Raw genomic sequence first — 17,702 nt, forward strand, 5'->3', positions numbered from 1 at the left:
AAGCTAGGTGTGTCTGCTGCTAACTTGCTAAGCAGGATTTTCTCTGTGACCAACCCTTGACAGTACTTACACAATTACTCCCTGAGACAATATGTGTGTGCTGACAGCACTGCAAGCAAAAGGTAGGTCAAACTGTCCTCAGGAAACTGAAAACATTGCTCACATGTCTTCTAAAATTAAATGTTATGTTTGACAATATAAATATTGTGAAATGCTAATGATCAACGTTACTATCAGGGAAGCAACTAGGCCTACGACCCTTTATGTGAAGGTCTCTAGTATACCTGGGGTCATTGTGAAAAAGCTCTACCAATGAAGTTCTGATTGTAATGCTCCTATTGCCTCCAAGATCTCACAGTCATATGCTAGGGACACAATTAATATTGCTTAGATGGACACCAGAAAAAAGTAAAAAAGGTATATGGAGGGGAAAAAGGGTTCAAACTTCTGTACTTATTATAGGTGAGGTCCACTTTTGAGCAACTTGTTGCTATCACATCATTACAGTAGCCCCACACTAACAGCAACCAAAATCTTAACAAGGAGCTTATGTTACCCCCAGAATACATGATTTTCAGAAATCACCATAAGGACCGGACATGGATAAACATTATCTGGTTGCTGTAGATAATTTTCCCTATTGCAGATATTCTCTGTAACAATTAGCTTATGTGTTTACAGTAATGACAAGTAACCTATGTTCCTAGTGGGACACTCTAATACTGAATACTTTTTTTTGTTTAAATAGCCTTTGACTTATTGGATGTGATTTATTGTTAAAAATTAAAGAAGTTAGAAGACTAAGTGGGTGTATTTTTATCTTGTGACAAGTATTTTAAAGCATTTATGTGTTTCTTCTGCTCTCCTATGTGCATCTTACATGGAATGAGTACACAAATAGCTTCCTATTACAAATTAAGCTAAAAGACATCTCCATAAGGTGTAAGGAGGGAAAAAAACTGTTCAAATTCTTAAATTCAAAAAGAATACCTTTAGGTTTCCCTTGTTAACTCATTTTCAAATTAGTTTTATTACTAGGCTCTCGTATAATTCACTTCGTGTCTACCAGTAACACCTATTGACACCCTGAATTGAAGTGCCCTGACTATTTCTGTCAGTGTTAGTTAACACCTTCTGCAAAGATTCTATACAATGTCAAATGTACTATTACAGATCAATAGGACTGCATGATAAAAGAGCTAATTCAGCTTAACATTATATTCTGTATTATATTTCGACCATAGAGCATATTCAAAAATATTTTCATAGCATCACCTTAAACAAAAGTTATGGAAAAACAATTACAATGTTTCTAAGTTGTAATACAGTTTGCTAGTCCTACACATCTGTCCAAGGAATTACAACTCCCACATGTTTTCAACTTTGAGGATCAGGCGCATGAAGGCCTTTTGGCAGACATATCTCATGATAGAAGTCCCTATTATGTTCATAAGCAAGCCAGACCGATACCTTTCCTTAATCACAAGTTATTTCAATCACAGAGACAGGGGCATGGAAGGATATGAAAGGGATGAAGATAAATGATTTGCAAGAGACTAGTTCAAGAGGATTTCTTGACACTGTGAACATTATCCAACAAGCATCTCAGGAGACAAGATTTCACAAGCAAAACAACATGGGAAGGAGTTAATTGTTACAGTATAGTAGTAGTACTCAGCTATGGTATATTTTAAGTATAGTATATACATTTGCTATAAGGATGTATACAGTGCGCACTGAATGTATAGCTCTGGTAAATTGATTATAATATGTACACTTACTATATCCCCTGGATATGGAGGAAAAGTACCAGCTACAGTGTTTATTGAATGTAAAGCTCATGGAAAATAAAAATAGCATATGTCGTTATGTTGAGAATCAAAATAGTTGCCACATACAGGGTCTGCTTTATGAAACATATTAAAGGTTCTCCACATAGAAAATAAATTCAGGGCTAAACGACTGCATTAGTGTCCAATTTGGCCACAAACATGGGTGTCCAAACTGGACAAGATCGGAACAATAAGACTGGAACTGAGCAGTAACATGTCTCCTGGCCACACTTGAACCGGTTAGCGAAGCTGAACAATGACCTACACAGTCAAACAGCAGCCAACTTCCAGACGCATTTTCCAACATGCCCAGTACTAATCTGATTGAGGCTAATTTTAGGCAATATTATTATTATTATTATTAATATTTATTTATAAGGCGCCACAAGGCATCCGCAGCGCCGTACAGAGACAAACAAAATCACAATACAATGGGAGACAGCACAGTACAGTAAACACAGCAACTCAGTACGCTCAATGCACAGCTAGAGAGGGCGGGGAAGGGGGAGGGAGGATCCGCAAATGACGGGGCCCAAGAAGGAGGGCGCGGAAGACAGGGAGACCCCCAGGGGGGAGGAGGGAGCGAGAGTGGACGTGGGGTGGAGGACCCTCGAGGAGGAGGGCTAAGTAGCTGGAGAGCAGAGTTAGAAGTGGTGGAAACAGGAGGAGAGATGGCCCTGCTCAGAGGAGTGTACAATCTAAGGGGAGGGGTGGACAGACAGAGAGACGCAGGGGAGAGAGGGAGAGTAGGGGGACAGAGGCAGAAGATAAGGTAGGAAGTTAAGTGGGAGACAGAAAGGCTTTAAGAAAAAGGTGGGTTTTTAGGGCCCGTTTGAAGCTGGACAGATTAGGGGAAGTTCTGATGGAGGGAGGGAGCTTGTTCCAGTGGAGGGGGGCAGCGCGGGCGAAGTTTTGGATACGCGCGTGGGAGGAGGTTATAAGGGGGGGAAGAGAGGCAACGGTCAGAGGCAGAACGGAGAGGGCGGGATGGAGCATGAATAGAGAGGAGGGTGGAGATGTAGGGAGCAGTGGAGTTGGCGAGGGCCTTGTAGGTGAGTGTGAGGAGCTTAAAGAGGATTCTGAAGGGGAATGGGAGCCAGTGAAGGGCTAGGTAGAGGGGGGAGACAAAAGAGGAGCGGCGAGAGAGGAAAATAAGCCTAGCTGCAGCGTTAAGGACGGATCGAAGGGGATCGAGATGAGAGTGGGGGAGGCCAGTGAGGAGGAGGTTGCAGTAGTCCAGGCGGGAGATGATCAGAGAGTGGATAAGGCATTTGGTGGCATCTTGGGAGAGGAAGGGCCGGATGCGAGCGATGTTGCGCAGCTGGAAGCGGCAGGATTTAGCAAGAGAGAGGATGTGGGGGCCAAAGGAGAGAGAGGAGTCGAGGATGACACCAAGGCAGCGAAGTTGGGGGACAGGGGAGATAGAGGTGTTGTTGACAGTGATGGATAGGTCAGAAGGGGATGGGGTATGAGAGGGAGGAAAAACTATGAGCTCAGTTTTGGCAAGGTTAAGTTTGAGGAATCGAGAGGACATCCAGGAGGAGATGGCAGAGAGGCAGGCGGACACCCTAGACAGGAGGGAGGGAGAGAGATCAGGAGAGGAGAGGTATAGTTGAGTGTCGTCAGCGTAAAGGTGGTAGCTGAAGCCGAAGGAGCTGATGAGTTCACCCAGGGAGGAGGTGTATAGAGAGAAGAGTAAGGGTCCCAGAACAGAGCCCTGAGGGTGGTGACAGAGAAGGAACGGTGAGTAAGGTAAGAGGTGAACCAGGACAGGACTGGGCCGGAGAGGCTTAAAGACTGGAGGGTGTGAAGGAGGAGGGGTTGGTCAACGGTGTCAAAGGCTGCAGAGAGGTCAAGGAGGATGAGAAGGGAGAAGTGGCCCCTGGCTTTTGCAGAGAGGAGGTCATTGGTGACTTTAGCCAGGGCAGTTTCAGTGGAGTGGAGGGGGCGGAAACCAGACTGGAGAGGATCAAGGAGGGAGTATTCAGAAAGGTAGGAGGTGAGACGGCTGCAGACGAGCCTCTCGAGAATTTTGGAGGCAAAAGGGAGAAGAGATATGGGGCAATAGTTCGAGAGAGAAGTGGGGTCGAGATTAGGTTTCTTAAGAATGGGGGATACGAGAGCATGTTTGAAGGAGGAGGGGAAGATGCCAGTGGAGAGGGAGAGATTAAAGAGGTGAGCGAGGTGGGAGCAGGTGGTGGGGAAAAGGGAGCGAAGAAGGTGGGAGGGGATGGGATCCAGGGGGCAGGTAGTGGGGGGGGGGGGGGGGAGGATAAAATGAGAGAGTGGACTTCCTCGCCGGTGGTGGGACGGAAGGAGTGGAAGGGAAGGTGGTTGGGGGGGAGGACAGAAGAGTGGGAGGGGTGGAAGAGAGAGTGGAGGAGGAGATTTCAAGTCGGATGGCCTCGATTTTAGAGGAGAAGAAGGAGGCGAAATCAGAGGCAGTCAGGGAGGAGGGGGTGGGGGGAGGGGAGGGGGCCAAGAGAGTGCTGAAGGTGGCAAAGAGGCGACGGGGGTTAGAGGACTGGGAAGAGATGAGGGATTTAAAGAAATATTGTTTAGCGAGTGAGAGGGCAGAGCTGTAGGATGAAAGGATGAATTTAAAGTGGAGGAAGTCAGCCAGGGAGCGGGATTTTCTCCAGTGACGTTCGGCGCAACGGGAGCATTTTTGGAGGAAGCGGGTAAATTTGGAGTGCCAGGGTTGGGGTTTGGAGCAGCGGGGGTGGACGGAGTGGGCAGGGGCGACCGCGTCCAGAGCGGAGGTGAGGGTGTGATTGTAGAGGGAGACCGCCTGGTTGGGGCAGGCCTGGGAGGAAAGGGGAGAAAGGAGGGTATCGAGAGAGGAGGACAGAGAGGCAGGGTCAAGAGCATCGAGGTTGCGTATGGACAGAGTAGGTTTGGGCAGGGGGAGGGGAGCAGGAGAAGGAGAGAGAGAAGGAGAGAAGATGGTGGTCGGATAGAGGAAAGGGAGAGATGGAGAAGTCGGAGAGATTACTTAGGTAGGAGAAGACAAGATCAAGGGAGTGACCAAGGCAGTGGGTAGAGGAGGAGGTCCATTGGGTGAGACCAAGGGAGGAAGAGAGGGTGAGCAGTTTGCTGGAAGCAGGGTAGGTGGGGTTGTCGATGGGGATATTAAAGTCACCGAGAATGATCGAGGGGAGATCGGAGGAGTAGTGAGGAAGCCAGCTAGCAAAGTTGTCAAGGAAGAGGGAGGTGGGGCCAGGGGGGCGGTAGATGACAGTGACGCGGAGATGGATGGGGTAGAAGAGGCGGATGGAGTGAGCTTCAAAAGAGGAGAAGGAGAGGGAGGGTTCAGGGGGAATGACACGAAAAGTACAGGTGGAGGAGAGGAGGAGGCCAACTCCACCGCCAGGGCGGGCACCAGGCCTGGCGGAGTGGGTGAAGGAGAGGCCACCATAGGAGAGGGCAGCGGGGGAAGTAGTATCAGAATCGGAGAGCCAGGTTTCAGTAACGGCAAGAAGGTTAAAGGAGTTGGATAGAAAGAGGTCGTGGATAGCAGTCAGCTTGTTGCAATATCAGCCCAATTTGCTGACGTTGAGCCTGTTTAAATCAATACATCATAGTGGGCATATAAAGTAACTTGTGAAGGTATAAGTAATAGTTTTCAATTATGACATACACCTTGCAATCACATTTTTAAACATTTATTGCACGATTCCACATGCAAAGAACAACAGTTTGACCACTTCAGAATAAAAATGTCCACCATTACAAATCATATACTAGTGTTCGCTTCAAACATCTACATCTGATCATGTTTAATCTGTTGTCACACACACGTTTATATTTTCTTACAATTATGGCCAGCTTTAGTCTTTAAAGCTTTGGTAACTAGAAGATGTCAGATACAAAGCTCTTCTCAAGACCCCACATTTCTCTATAATCTTTATAAATATGAGCAATACAGGCTACAAACCAGTGTTGTAACCCATTACAGAGACGATACATTCTAATGATTTACGGTTGAAAGATATTGTAAGGGTTTGTAATAAAGGAATGTAATAGCAGCAAAAGTCCCTCACATACACATACCTATGCCGTCCGATGCATGACTCACTCATCTGCCATAACACCACGTTCTTCAATGAGTCAGAAAGACTAAGTAGTTTAATAAATCACATATAGTAATTTCTCAAAAACTTGAGAACCTTGTGTTCTATGAGCATGTAAATGAGACATAATATATGTAGCATTAAAAAAAAACTGTAAAGTGATCAATGGCAACTTTCAAAAGATAAAAATAAGTATAATGTATACTATCAATCTGTTATGTGCCATGTTGCAGTAGAGAAGCATTAAGGTCTAAGGACACTTTATGAAATCATACATCACTTAGTGTTTCCCACACAGTGTTAGTGGTTCTGTAGCAGGTAATACAAGCAATCTGTTTCTAGGCACACAGAAAGGACTCATTGTATGAGGTTACTTCTTATGCTCTATTTTCCTTGTGTCCTAAACTGACCTTCCCAAGACATGCGCAATCTTTATTACATCCTGCAAATCCTATGACCAGTGTTTCCAGGCAGCACAGTTATTGTTTCTCCTGCAGCTTGTGTTATAAAAAAAAGCATAAAGAAAATACTATTGTTTAATAAATAAGCTGAAGAATGAATGGCTCTGGTGTTTTCAAGTCTGAAAAAAACTCATTTGCCATATCATATAGAGCTTCGTAGGGCATTGTAATATTTACATATTTAGCAACTGATAAAAGGCCAATGTCTATAGAATTAATCCCTCTAATGACTTTATTTTTCCTAATATACCTGCTTTGGCTGTAACTATCTGCTAATATTCATTGTTGCTTCAAATTGGAATGGTTTAGTATATTTTCCCTAAAATGGATTCTGTAGTAAGTGTGCTTCAAATACCGTCATCTAACAATTTTGCCAAATAAAGGCCTTATTAATGGCCTTTGTTCAGTGACAGGAGCTTACGAGAGATGTCCAATTCTGATTCTCTGTTCTGGTCTCCTGTAGACATCCTTGGCACTTGTGACACTTAATAGGACTAACACACCCTCCGGTTTCCCCTTAGCATTTCTGAAATCATGTTTGTAAACACTGTAGCCATGTGCGCGTCACCACGTGAGAAGGCGTCACACTGACCTGGAATATCCTATTCATGGAGTCACCTCTGGCACCGATATTAATGCAACAACGCCAGAAATCTTTAACTCACTCACTCTCTCGTTTTCTATTCCTACACTCGAGCTTGAAGCGTTGCAGCAGGTCTGTTAACATTAAGGAGGAACCTCATCCGCATTGTCAGCAAAGAATTGGCCTCTTTTTGTTATGACTCAGCAATTTGGTGAGTTAATCTGAGTAGTGGATACGCTCATATAAAACTGCACAAACTGAAGTACCCTCCATATTATTCCGTAAGTACCACGCATTTAATTATTTCTACCATGACTCACTCCTTCAATAGCTAGATATTTTTCATGTCAAAGCTATCCTATATTCTCCATCTTTGCAAGAAATAAAAAAGCAAAAGTATTGGCATGTAAATGCATTTTTCCATTGATGATAGTTCCGTAAAAGAAAAACTGCTACATGTATTTAGAGTCAAGATAAGTTTACTTTTTAATTAATGGGAGCAAAGATCATCGTGAAGGCCGTGTAAGGTGAGCAACACCTATGTCAGCAATGGAACACAAGGCAAATCAGGAAAAAGCACACAGCTCTGAAACTCCATTATTGCTAAAGACGACCGAATACAAGTTACCAAAAGCCACTGAGCTCTGCACGTCCAAAGAAATGCAAACTATAGCAGGCTGACAAAAATATAAAAATGATAGCAATCAGTCTAAGCCCAGAGATACTTAACTCTTACAATGTTGGGAAAGATGATATTAATTGACACAGAGACAATAAAAATATGTTTCCTGAAGACAAAAAAATGAAAAAACTCACATTACTTGACCTATTTTATTTGCTCATATTTTGACTCCCAGCTGTCGGATTGCTTTTTTTTTTTTACAGCTGTGTGGAAAAACACCACAAACAAATTGCTATAAAAAGTCACAAAAACAAAACAAACTATTCACTCACAATAACTGCTGTGGTGATTGCATTCTGTTTACAGACTTTAAAAAGGTTTCTATGCCTTCTAATTCTCTTATACTATGGCCAAAAGTATTTATAGACTCCAAGCAGACAGGTTTTCTATCGCCAGTGCATAGCGCAACTACCATCTGACCTCTGTTTGTGAGGATGCTTAGAATCTATTTTTGGCTCACCGCAGATCGCCTCTCCCTATGTCATAGTGCTTGCTATTGCTCACATGACTGTACAAAGACTGAATAAAGCTAAACTTGCCCAGGAATACCCTGACTGGAGAGCTTCGTTATTAAGAGACTAACGCCGGCAAACAGCATACCATGGAAATCAGGTATTGCATGGGTATGTACAAATAGAACTTTTTTTTGAATCTTAGTACCTAGAGATAGCTACGTAACAGTTCCTGAGAATTATGGGTCTCCTTTTTGTAAACAGTGCAGCCATGTGCGCGTAGAACCCACGTGTGCACCGTTAATACATCACATTAACTCTTCCTTTCTTCATAAAGTGGTTTGACAGGCTCACTACAAATAACGTTCTCATGCAACCTCACACTTTTGGTCTTTTCAGTTGTATCAAATACCACATTGCCTCAGTACTATATTATAAATCATAAAGCCTAAAACATGAAAGCAATTTTTGCATATCCATTTGAGTTGTTACACTGCAATACAACAAAATCTGTATTTTTTAAGTGGGTGCTATAACTTTTTTTTTTTTTTACTTTGTTTTACTATAAATATTGAATATTATGTCAATGTAACAGCACACACATTAAAATACCAAAACATTGCAACATCCAAACCTGCAAGCCCAAAAACTACCAAAAGATGCAGAATATGTACGGAACATTGTTTAGAGTTCATATAGTTGTGGACATACTGTCTACCCTGTACACAAATTGCCAAACACACACTCAAATTCATCAGGTAAGACCATATTATCTCCTGGTGATTTTGCAATTCTGATCTAACTCCAGTTTTTGATTTGTTAACCCCGAAGAATGGTGTGTACAAATAAAAAAAACATCCAACCAATGTAATGTTATACAGATCTGTAGCCTGGTACTAATGGTTATGGCTGCACACCACTAAACATGACCCATTTCATGTGGTACAAAATTATGGTTTTCTGCTCTTTCAACTTATTTTCCAATTGTTTCAAAAAATAAATAAAAAACAGCCTCATAGGACCTGTTGTTAGGTACCCAATTTTATTCAACATGCCCCAAAAATGAATTAAAATAACTTACCTTTTAAAGGAGGGGGATCACTGGTTCCAAAGGTGCTTGCTCCTTGGGCCTCTTAAGGGACAAGGGGTGGTAAGCACAAACTTGATGATGCGAGCTCCAGGTGCATGATTATTCATCAGGTACCTGGAGCTCGTATCATCACAATCTTACCTCAGATAACAGAGCAGAATAGGAAAGAAGACTGCTTTGAGAAGACTCTCCAGTTTTGAGAGCTGTAGAGTCACTTAGGATAGAGGGTTTGGCATCTTCATAACATTGCAGTTCCAAACAGCGCTGAAGGCTAGGTGGATAATATTTATATAATTATGTTTGATGGCTGCTGTTTATATCAATCTACAGTCATGACCAAAAGTTTTGAGAATGACACAAGTATTGGTTTTCACAGTTTGCTGCTTCAGTGTTTTTAGACCTTTTTTCAGATGTTGCTATGGTATATTGAAGTAAAATTACAAGCATTTCATAAGTGTCAAAGGCTTTTATTGACAAATACATTAAGTTTATGCAAAGAGTCAATAATTGCAGTGTTGACCCTTCTTTTTGAAGACTTCTGCAATTCGCCCTGGCATGCTTTCAATCAACTTCTGGGCCACACACTGACTGATGGCTGCCTAATCATTGCTTGGAGTTTGTCAGAATTTGTGGGTTTTTGTTTATTCACCTGCCTCTTAAGGACTGACCACAAATTCTCAATGGGATTAAAGGTCTGGGGAGTCTCCTGGCCATGGAACCAAAATTTCGACGTTTATGGCAAAGTGCTCCATCATGCTGGAAAAGGCATTGTCCATCATCAAACTGTTCTTAGATGATTGGGAGAAGTTGCTCTTGGAAGATGTTTTTAGCATTCTTTATTCATGGCTGTGTTCTTAGGCAAACTTGTTAGTGAGCCCACTCCCACCAGTGCAGAGCTTGCTCAGGAATGGCAGCAGGCAGATGTAAGTGCATCTGCATGCACAGTGAAGCGAAGACTTTTGGAGGATGGCCTGGTGTCAAGAAGGCCAGCAAAGAAGCCACTTCTCCAGGAAAAACATCAGGGACAGACCGATACTCTGCAAAAGGTACAGGGATTGAACTGGTGAGGACTGGAGTAAAGTCATTTTCTCTGATGAATCCCCTTTCAGATTGTTTGGGGCATCTGGAAAAATGCTTCTCTGGAGAAGGAAAGGTGAGCACTACCCTCAGTCCTGTGTCATGCCAACAGTAAAGCATCCTGAAACCATTCATGTGTGGGGTTGCTTCTCAGCCAAGGGAGTGGGCTCACTCACAATTTTGTCTAAGAACACAGCCATGATTAAAGAATGCTACCAAAACATCATCTAAGAGCAACTTCTCCCAATCATCTAAGAACAGTTTGATGATGGACAATGCCTTTTCCAGCATGATGGAGCACTTTTCCGCAAGGCAAAAGTGATAAAAAAGTGGCTTGAGGGGTCAAAACATTGAAATTTTGGATCCATGGCCAGGGAACTCCCCAGTCCTTAATCCCACTGAGAGCTTGTGATCAATTCAAAAAGCCAAAAATTCTGACAAACTCCAAGCATTGATGAGGCAAGAATGGGCGGCCATCAGTCAGTATGTGGCTCAAAAAATTGATTGACAGCATGCCAGTGTGAATTTCAAAAAGGGTCAACACTGCAAATATTGAGTCTTTGCATAAACTTAATGTAATTGTCAATAAAAGCCTTTGACACTTAAGAAATGTTTGTAATTTTACTTCAGTATATCATAGTAACATCTGACAAAATGGTCTAAAAACACTAAAGTAGCAAACTTTGTAAAAACCAATACTTGTGTCATTCTCAAAACTTTTGGCCATGACTGTATAAATTCAGCCCAGATTACTACAAAATGAGTATGAAAACAAGTGGAAACTACTGTGCAGTGGATGAAATATGTCATCTCAGATGGCATAATATGTAAAGTGCTTTAAATTTTTTAAAACAATTTTTTTACTTAACCTGTTATCGGCAAACTCCTCTTAAGAGCCACATATGGATTAGACAGGCTGAACAGCCACAGAGACCCTATCTGTACAATTGTGGCATTAATGTAACAATGGCAAAATTTAATTATGTACTTTTAACTGACAAGAAAATTTGCTCAGCATAATAAAATGTTTGCCTAATTACTTTGCTAAATGTTGTGATGCAACTGAACACTACATGTGGTTTAAGGATTACAATATTACATAAGGATATTTAAGAATAATTACATAACGCCAGTTATCAACATCATGCTTACACATTTGACAGTGCATGTGAGCAAAGGGAGGCATTCTAATTGTTGCTACTGGCAAAATATGCTGGGAGCTTAAAGGTGCTCATACATGCTGCAATTTTGCCAGCAATTTATATTGTTATAGACCTAATTGGCCACAAATTCCAACATGTATGGATCCAAAAAGATTGCAGAGCCTGATCAACATCTGAACAAGATTGTTAAGAAGTGAAATGGAATGGTGGGTAAATCCGTCTGGACAATGACAGCATCTGGCCGTGTATGCAGTCATTGTCCGACCCCGTTAATTCAACCCCGGATTATTTCCTGTCCAGCACACATTGCTATAACTTTACCACCATCCACTACTAGCTATACTCTGAATTTCCCAACACAGTATCATTATAAACACATCACATTTATTTTTACTGAAACCACTGTACATGGGGTTGTAAGATACTTTTTGAAATTGTCATGACATCACTTTCTGCCTTTCAATTCTGTTATCATGCAAATAAAATTAAGAGCTGTTCCAGGCATTATTTTGAAAAATGCTATTCTTATTTTTCACATTAAAATATTCACCCGTACAACTGAAAAAAAAACATTTAACTTTGTTTTCATGAAATAAGCAGTTCAGTCATGAACAACAATTTACATAAGAACCGATGCACATATCTGAAAAATTAGGTCCAAAGTACAGATATATACAGTACCATGCAGCCATTTTAATAATAGTATAAACCATCAAATAATCCTAAAACAAATTTGAAGCCTAAGAGACTCACCAACATGGCCAGTATAACATTGTAGAATCACATTTGTAGCTTCTCAGTATAATTCCACATATCATATTCAACAGGTTTCTATAACAAAACAGTATTGCCCATTCCATTGAAGAAATTCTCTTTGCTCTTACATTTCAACCACCCCCCACCACATTCACAGAATAATGTTCTTCTCACTAAAATCATAAAGTATAGTTTGTGTACTGCATGGATTAGTCTATACCATGCCATATATGGTTGAATAGACCTTTGTTCACAAAATAAAAAGCACAATGGAGGTCGTTGATCACTTGAAAATATCATATATACACTCTCTGTGTTAATGAAACATAACTGGGGAAACGCTGTCTCTACTCAACTTTATGTATTTGGAGTCCATACATAATTATGGTATTGGTGTTTGTGCAATGTCCTGCAAAATAACACAAATGTTTAACTGCCAGTTTAAAGACTACTATTGTACTGAACAGACCTAAAAGTAGGCACACCAGTACAATATTCTTTTATGCCTAATCCACCAATGTTCTTATTCTGTGTTTGTGGATACATTTACCTTATTCCCCTTGTTACTTTTATATAAATGTATATAAATGGGACTAGATCTACCATGAAGACAAATGGTAATTATAGCAAATGCAAAAACACATTGCAGGCATTAAAAATATTGTTGTTATGGACCTGCTATCCTGACCACATAATAGTTCAGATTGCTGATATATGACATACTGCCATTGTGCTGCAACATCACAAAACTATCCATTCACTTGTTTTGTTTATGGTCAGCTGATATTACTGGCAGAGTACTGGTCATTTTGGGCAACCGGCCATACACATTTGGTTCTGTTTCAGTCAGTCACCAAAGTATGTAACAATGTGCATTTATTTGGCCCATGAAGTGCATTTCTGGTAAGAACTGGCTTGCTAATGGCACAAGACTGTGCTGGATGTATGCCCTCCATGTGATTATACACCAGAATAAGAAGTTAGGATACTACAAATCTAACTAAATAATTTGTGGTCATGTTTTACAGAATCATTTCCAAAGATAACCACTGGCATTCTTGCTAACTTGGCAGCACTCTTCAACCTGCATAACACACTTGTAAGTGAGTTCTGCAATCAGCAGAGGATAGAAACAGTTAACTGTACTTATGCTTTACTTTAAAATAAGCTCAAAAAGAGTCAAATAATATTTGATGGAGTTCTGTATTGGTTGCCTTTCATTTTGTTAATGGCAACATGCTAAACAGAAAGGCAATATTGATTGTCACCAAACAGAAGTGATGCAGGATTACACACAGATATTTGGAAAACCTGATCGAACATTGACAAATTCGAGGCTGGAGGTCTACAAGTTACAGACTGAACACTAGGCTGCATGTGAATAAATTCTGACATATCGGTATAACTCATCTGTTACCTAATGCAACCCTAGAGCTGACAAACAACCATAAAGCTGTCTCCGTCATAACAAACCCTGAGCTGGCGCATGTTGCTTGCTCTTTAAACAATGTTGACATGCCAGAGTCCAAGACCATGCACACTGCATCACGACTATTTCAGTGCCCTGGCAAAATGCCAAGAGCCATGCAAACAGTGCCAATACTCAACTAGAAAAACCTCACTAAACTCCACAACCAGAAATCAACAGCGGATTCAAACGCAGAGAATAGAAGAGCGTACATGTGTCAACATAGGACACGCATGGGACTGGAAGTCTTTTAAATGTTGCTGCCCTACACAAGTAACCCAAAGCTATGGGCATTAAAACCAGAATAACTGTGTAACATTCATGTTGTCACAACACCAACTTTTCATCACATATCAGGGTTTTCCTTTTTGAAGTACAAAGGCTAAAAGTAGAACTAGAAGTCTTTTGACTCATCAACATTAAGTTTTTCCGATCCAAGTTTAAACGATAAGATGTCGATGTGGCTTGTCTTGTACTTAAACAAAGACATAACCCAACAAGATATAATGTATGCAAATACTAAAAGACATTAACACCTATAAAGAAGGTACAAACAAGTCGTTAACTACCCATCTTCAAGCACATTAGTATTGCCTGATTGTAAACACTGATGTCTTCCTACACCTTCCCATTGCTATTGTCTTGCCATTAAGAATTAACATTTCCAACATGTTATCAGTTTCCACAGTGCAGCTTTATTCCTTTCAAATTACAAGCAAGGGTTTATAATTCTCCCCTTTCATCCCAATCATTGCCAGCACCAAATGAAAGTCCTGTGTTGCAATACACACGTAAATATACATCTGAATCTGCATAGTTCCTTCCCACTATGCAGTACTGCAGACAGCCATTAAGATGCAAATGAAAGCCTGTATTACCCTGCAACAGGAAACAGATATTTTAATCCCAGGAAAGTAAAAAAAAAAGAAAAGAAAAAAGGCCACTGTTTGAAGATGAGTAAGGGAAGCAGTTTATTTTTTAATACATCTGTACTGTGCCTTAATATATTTTGGTACATGGTTCAGTCAAAGTGTAATGAAACCAACTTCTTTGAAGAATCTCCTTAGGTAACACAATAAGCAGCTGACTAGTTCTGAGAAATGGAGGTTTCCCTGTTTTTTCATTCACCCATTTGTGATGGTAATGATAAAGTTTATCCTGCAGATATATGTATCTAGTTTAAGTAGCTGGAAAGAGGTTATGGGACATTAAGTAACCCAATTTAGATGTCCTGAGACACTTGTATCATTATCTCTGATGGGTTTTAACACTGTTTTCATGAAGTGTAAATATTCACACATTTCAAAAGGATCATACATTGTTATCACATAGTTATTTAACCTATGTTGTGCTTAGAAGTGCTGAATACTCAACTACTGCTGTGATACACCAACCTACAAAAACCCACACATTTGCACTTATATAGAATGTACTTAAAATGTCTATTCATATATACTTATTTTTAAAATGTTAAAATAAGAGAAAAAAAAATATGACAATTCTAGTCCAATATGGGTATCATTTACTTACAAGGCTTTTGATCTTGTAATTACCAAGACTCAAAAAAGTATGTTTATGACAATTTGCCTATGTCCTTTGGACTGCGCCTGCCTTTGTGTCTGCTTGTCACTCACCAGCTATCCAAAAGAAAGCTGATTCACCAGCAGCACAAAGGCAGAATGCAGCCTTCAAAAAAAAAAAAAAAAATGTCCAAGGTACGCTCAAAGACACATGCCGGGCAACAGAAAGGAAAACAGACCAACATGTCTCTCCCTAAAGTATGCTCATAATTTGTCAAAGGGCTGTTACACTGGCCGCACCAAATGTACTTTAATTGCACAGCAAAAACCAAAATTGGAAATAAAAACAAACAAAACAGAAAAAACAATCAATCTAAGCACATAAAACAAAAGACAAGCTGTTACAGTCCACATACAAACCTGCATTTCTAAATTAGCACTAAATTGAGGAATAGTACATTGCTACTGCATTTAGACACATTACTTTTTTTTCCAGACAGAGAACAGGAAATATTTATGAAACAGTAAGAAAAAGCCAGAAGCTACCAAGTTCTACATATAAACCTAACACAGGCACAAACAGTTTGCAGAAAACATTCTTGACAGACAGAAAGAGTATTAAATGAAAAAAGTATTTTATTATTAAAAAAATACACTTGTCAGCCATGTTGGACAAGGACCAGTATATTTTCTCCTCTTTATTCTTGCACATTAAACAAACAGATCTGTTTCCAAAAGTGGGAAATGTGTAAAAAAGAAACAGAAGAGAGAGAGATAAGGAAGGACACATGGGCATAAATATATCGCTCTGACCTCTTAAATGTCCCTCTGCCTTGCAGAAATCCAGCAAACACAGTCTGTTCTCCTTTCTAACAAATCCTAAAGGGCAGCCATCTTGCTTCCTTCTGCTCCTCTACGAAAGCAGACTAGCCTCCACATCAATATTCATAGGGCAGTTTGACGTCTGCTCTCATCACTTGATGAAGCCCCGGTGTTGCTGTTCGCTGTTCCAAAGGGTGGACGTGACTGGCATGTGAACCAACCCCAAAGTAGTGTCTGCTGACAAGGAGCTCTGCCTGACTGCTAGCTTGGGTAATGTAAATCAGTTCCCTACTCAGGGCTTCCCACATAAAGCCTCACATTTTTTTTGGCTGTACAATAGTAAGCAGAAGCCTGGGCTGCACTGAAGTTGTGGAGTGGATCACACTGGTATTCTAGCTGCCTCCTTGACTGCTTTGCTGCTTTACAGACACTGCCTCCAGCTACATCACAGTAAACTGCCTTCTGTCATGCAGAGGGGGTGGAAGGAATTTACAGGCAAGATTAGATAGCTGATTTTCTGAATATCACATTACAGTACCGTGCTCTTGCTGTAGTTCCTACTTTTCATCTCCCCCTTTCAGCTCCTCTTACACACACATTTCAACATTTCCTTCCAGCAGCCTCACTCCAGAAAGTTACTGAAGTCCATGTTTCAGTGTCTGTAAACAAGCCGCATTTGGCTGCTTAGTGGCTAGATGTAAACTTCTTCAGTAGGCCACCAAATTCCGTAATTTTCTGATAGGTCAAAGGCAACGTCGTTTACATTGCCCATGTGAACTGAAAAGTAGTTGACGCATAACTTCCAAAGCGTTTCAATGCAGCTACTTCAGTGGCAAGAGCTGATGCATACTGGTGACAATTTTTTTTTTTCCGTTACTGCATAATGACACACTTTTTATTCTCATGCAGAGGATAAGACAAATTTATCCAAGGTAACATTTTATTATTTATCTAATACAATGTTATATTATTAATGTGTTTTACAATAAGAGGAATAAAAATATCAATCCATTCTATGCTTAGGTCTGTTAACTGTTCATTCAATTCAATCCAATATGTAAACTCGCCTCCTGATTGGGCACCCTTGTACTGTTCCACCACTATACTGTCCAAAGTTGTGTGCCTTTATAAAAAGAATTCAGAGTTCCCTCAGAGCATGAGGTGAGCTGGCATGTAGTACTTACTTTACTATTCTTTTCAGGAGAGCAGACTGAAAGTCGATCTAGCCCACTTATCTTCAAAATGCTCTGACACCCTGGGCTGCCCTGCCCCCTCCCAATCACTTTGACCAATCTGAAAGAGGAAGTTAACAATTGGCTGCACTTAAAAGTGTTAATAGATAATAAGTACAAAGTCAGGTTGCACTGTGTATTTTGGTTTGATTATGCTGGAATAATTTTGCAACCCAATGAGCATGTTTTTAAAAGTACATTTAATACCTCTATCTCAACCATTTTATAACGATCGCATCTGCATAGCTGTAACAAACTCACACGTTTTCCTTCTCCCGTCATCTACTATTGTCTGTTTCAGGAGCATGCAATTCAGCGATTATAAAAAAAACAGTGCCCTTTCCTGGGAATTCCACATTCTTTCATGGTTTAATGTTGTATTATTAGATGTGAAAGAAACACAGCTGCTTTAGGAAGCAAGGGGTGTCAGTGACTGTTTTCTCTAGTAAGTTTCTCTAAAAATGAAAATTAAAGTGATAGTTTTTGGGCAA

The 17,702-nt window shown here is 40.6% G+C and overlaps 1 protein-coding gene across 1 annotated transcript in view; it reads right to left on the reverse strand.

Annotated features, from left to right (window-relative positions):
• The window catches only part of TET2 (tet methylcytosine dioxygenase 2), an 81,219-nt gene extending 64,151 nt beyond the window's left edge, over window positions 1-17,068 (reverse strand). The window contains exon 1 of the mRNA XM_075200918.1: window positions 15,971-17,068. The gene's annotated coding sequence lies outside the window, so the exon portion shown is untranslated. The remainder of the gene's footprint in view (window positions 1-15,970) is intronic.
• Window positions 17,069-17,702: the final 634 nt, after the last annotated feature.

This window comes from Mixophyes fleayi, chromosome 1 (genome assembly GCF_038048845.1).
Source record: "Mixophyes fleayi isolate aMixFle1 chromosome 1, aMixFle1.hap1, whole genome shotgun sequence".
In the NCBI taxonomy this organism is placed as follows: domain Eukaryota; kingdom Metazoa; phylum Chordata; class Amphibia; order Anura; family Limnodynastidae; genus Mixophyes; species Mixophyes fleayi.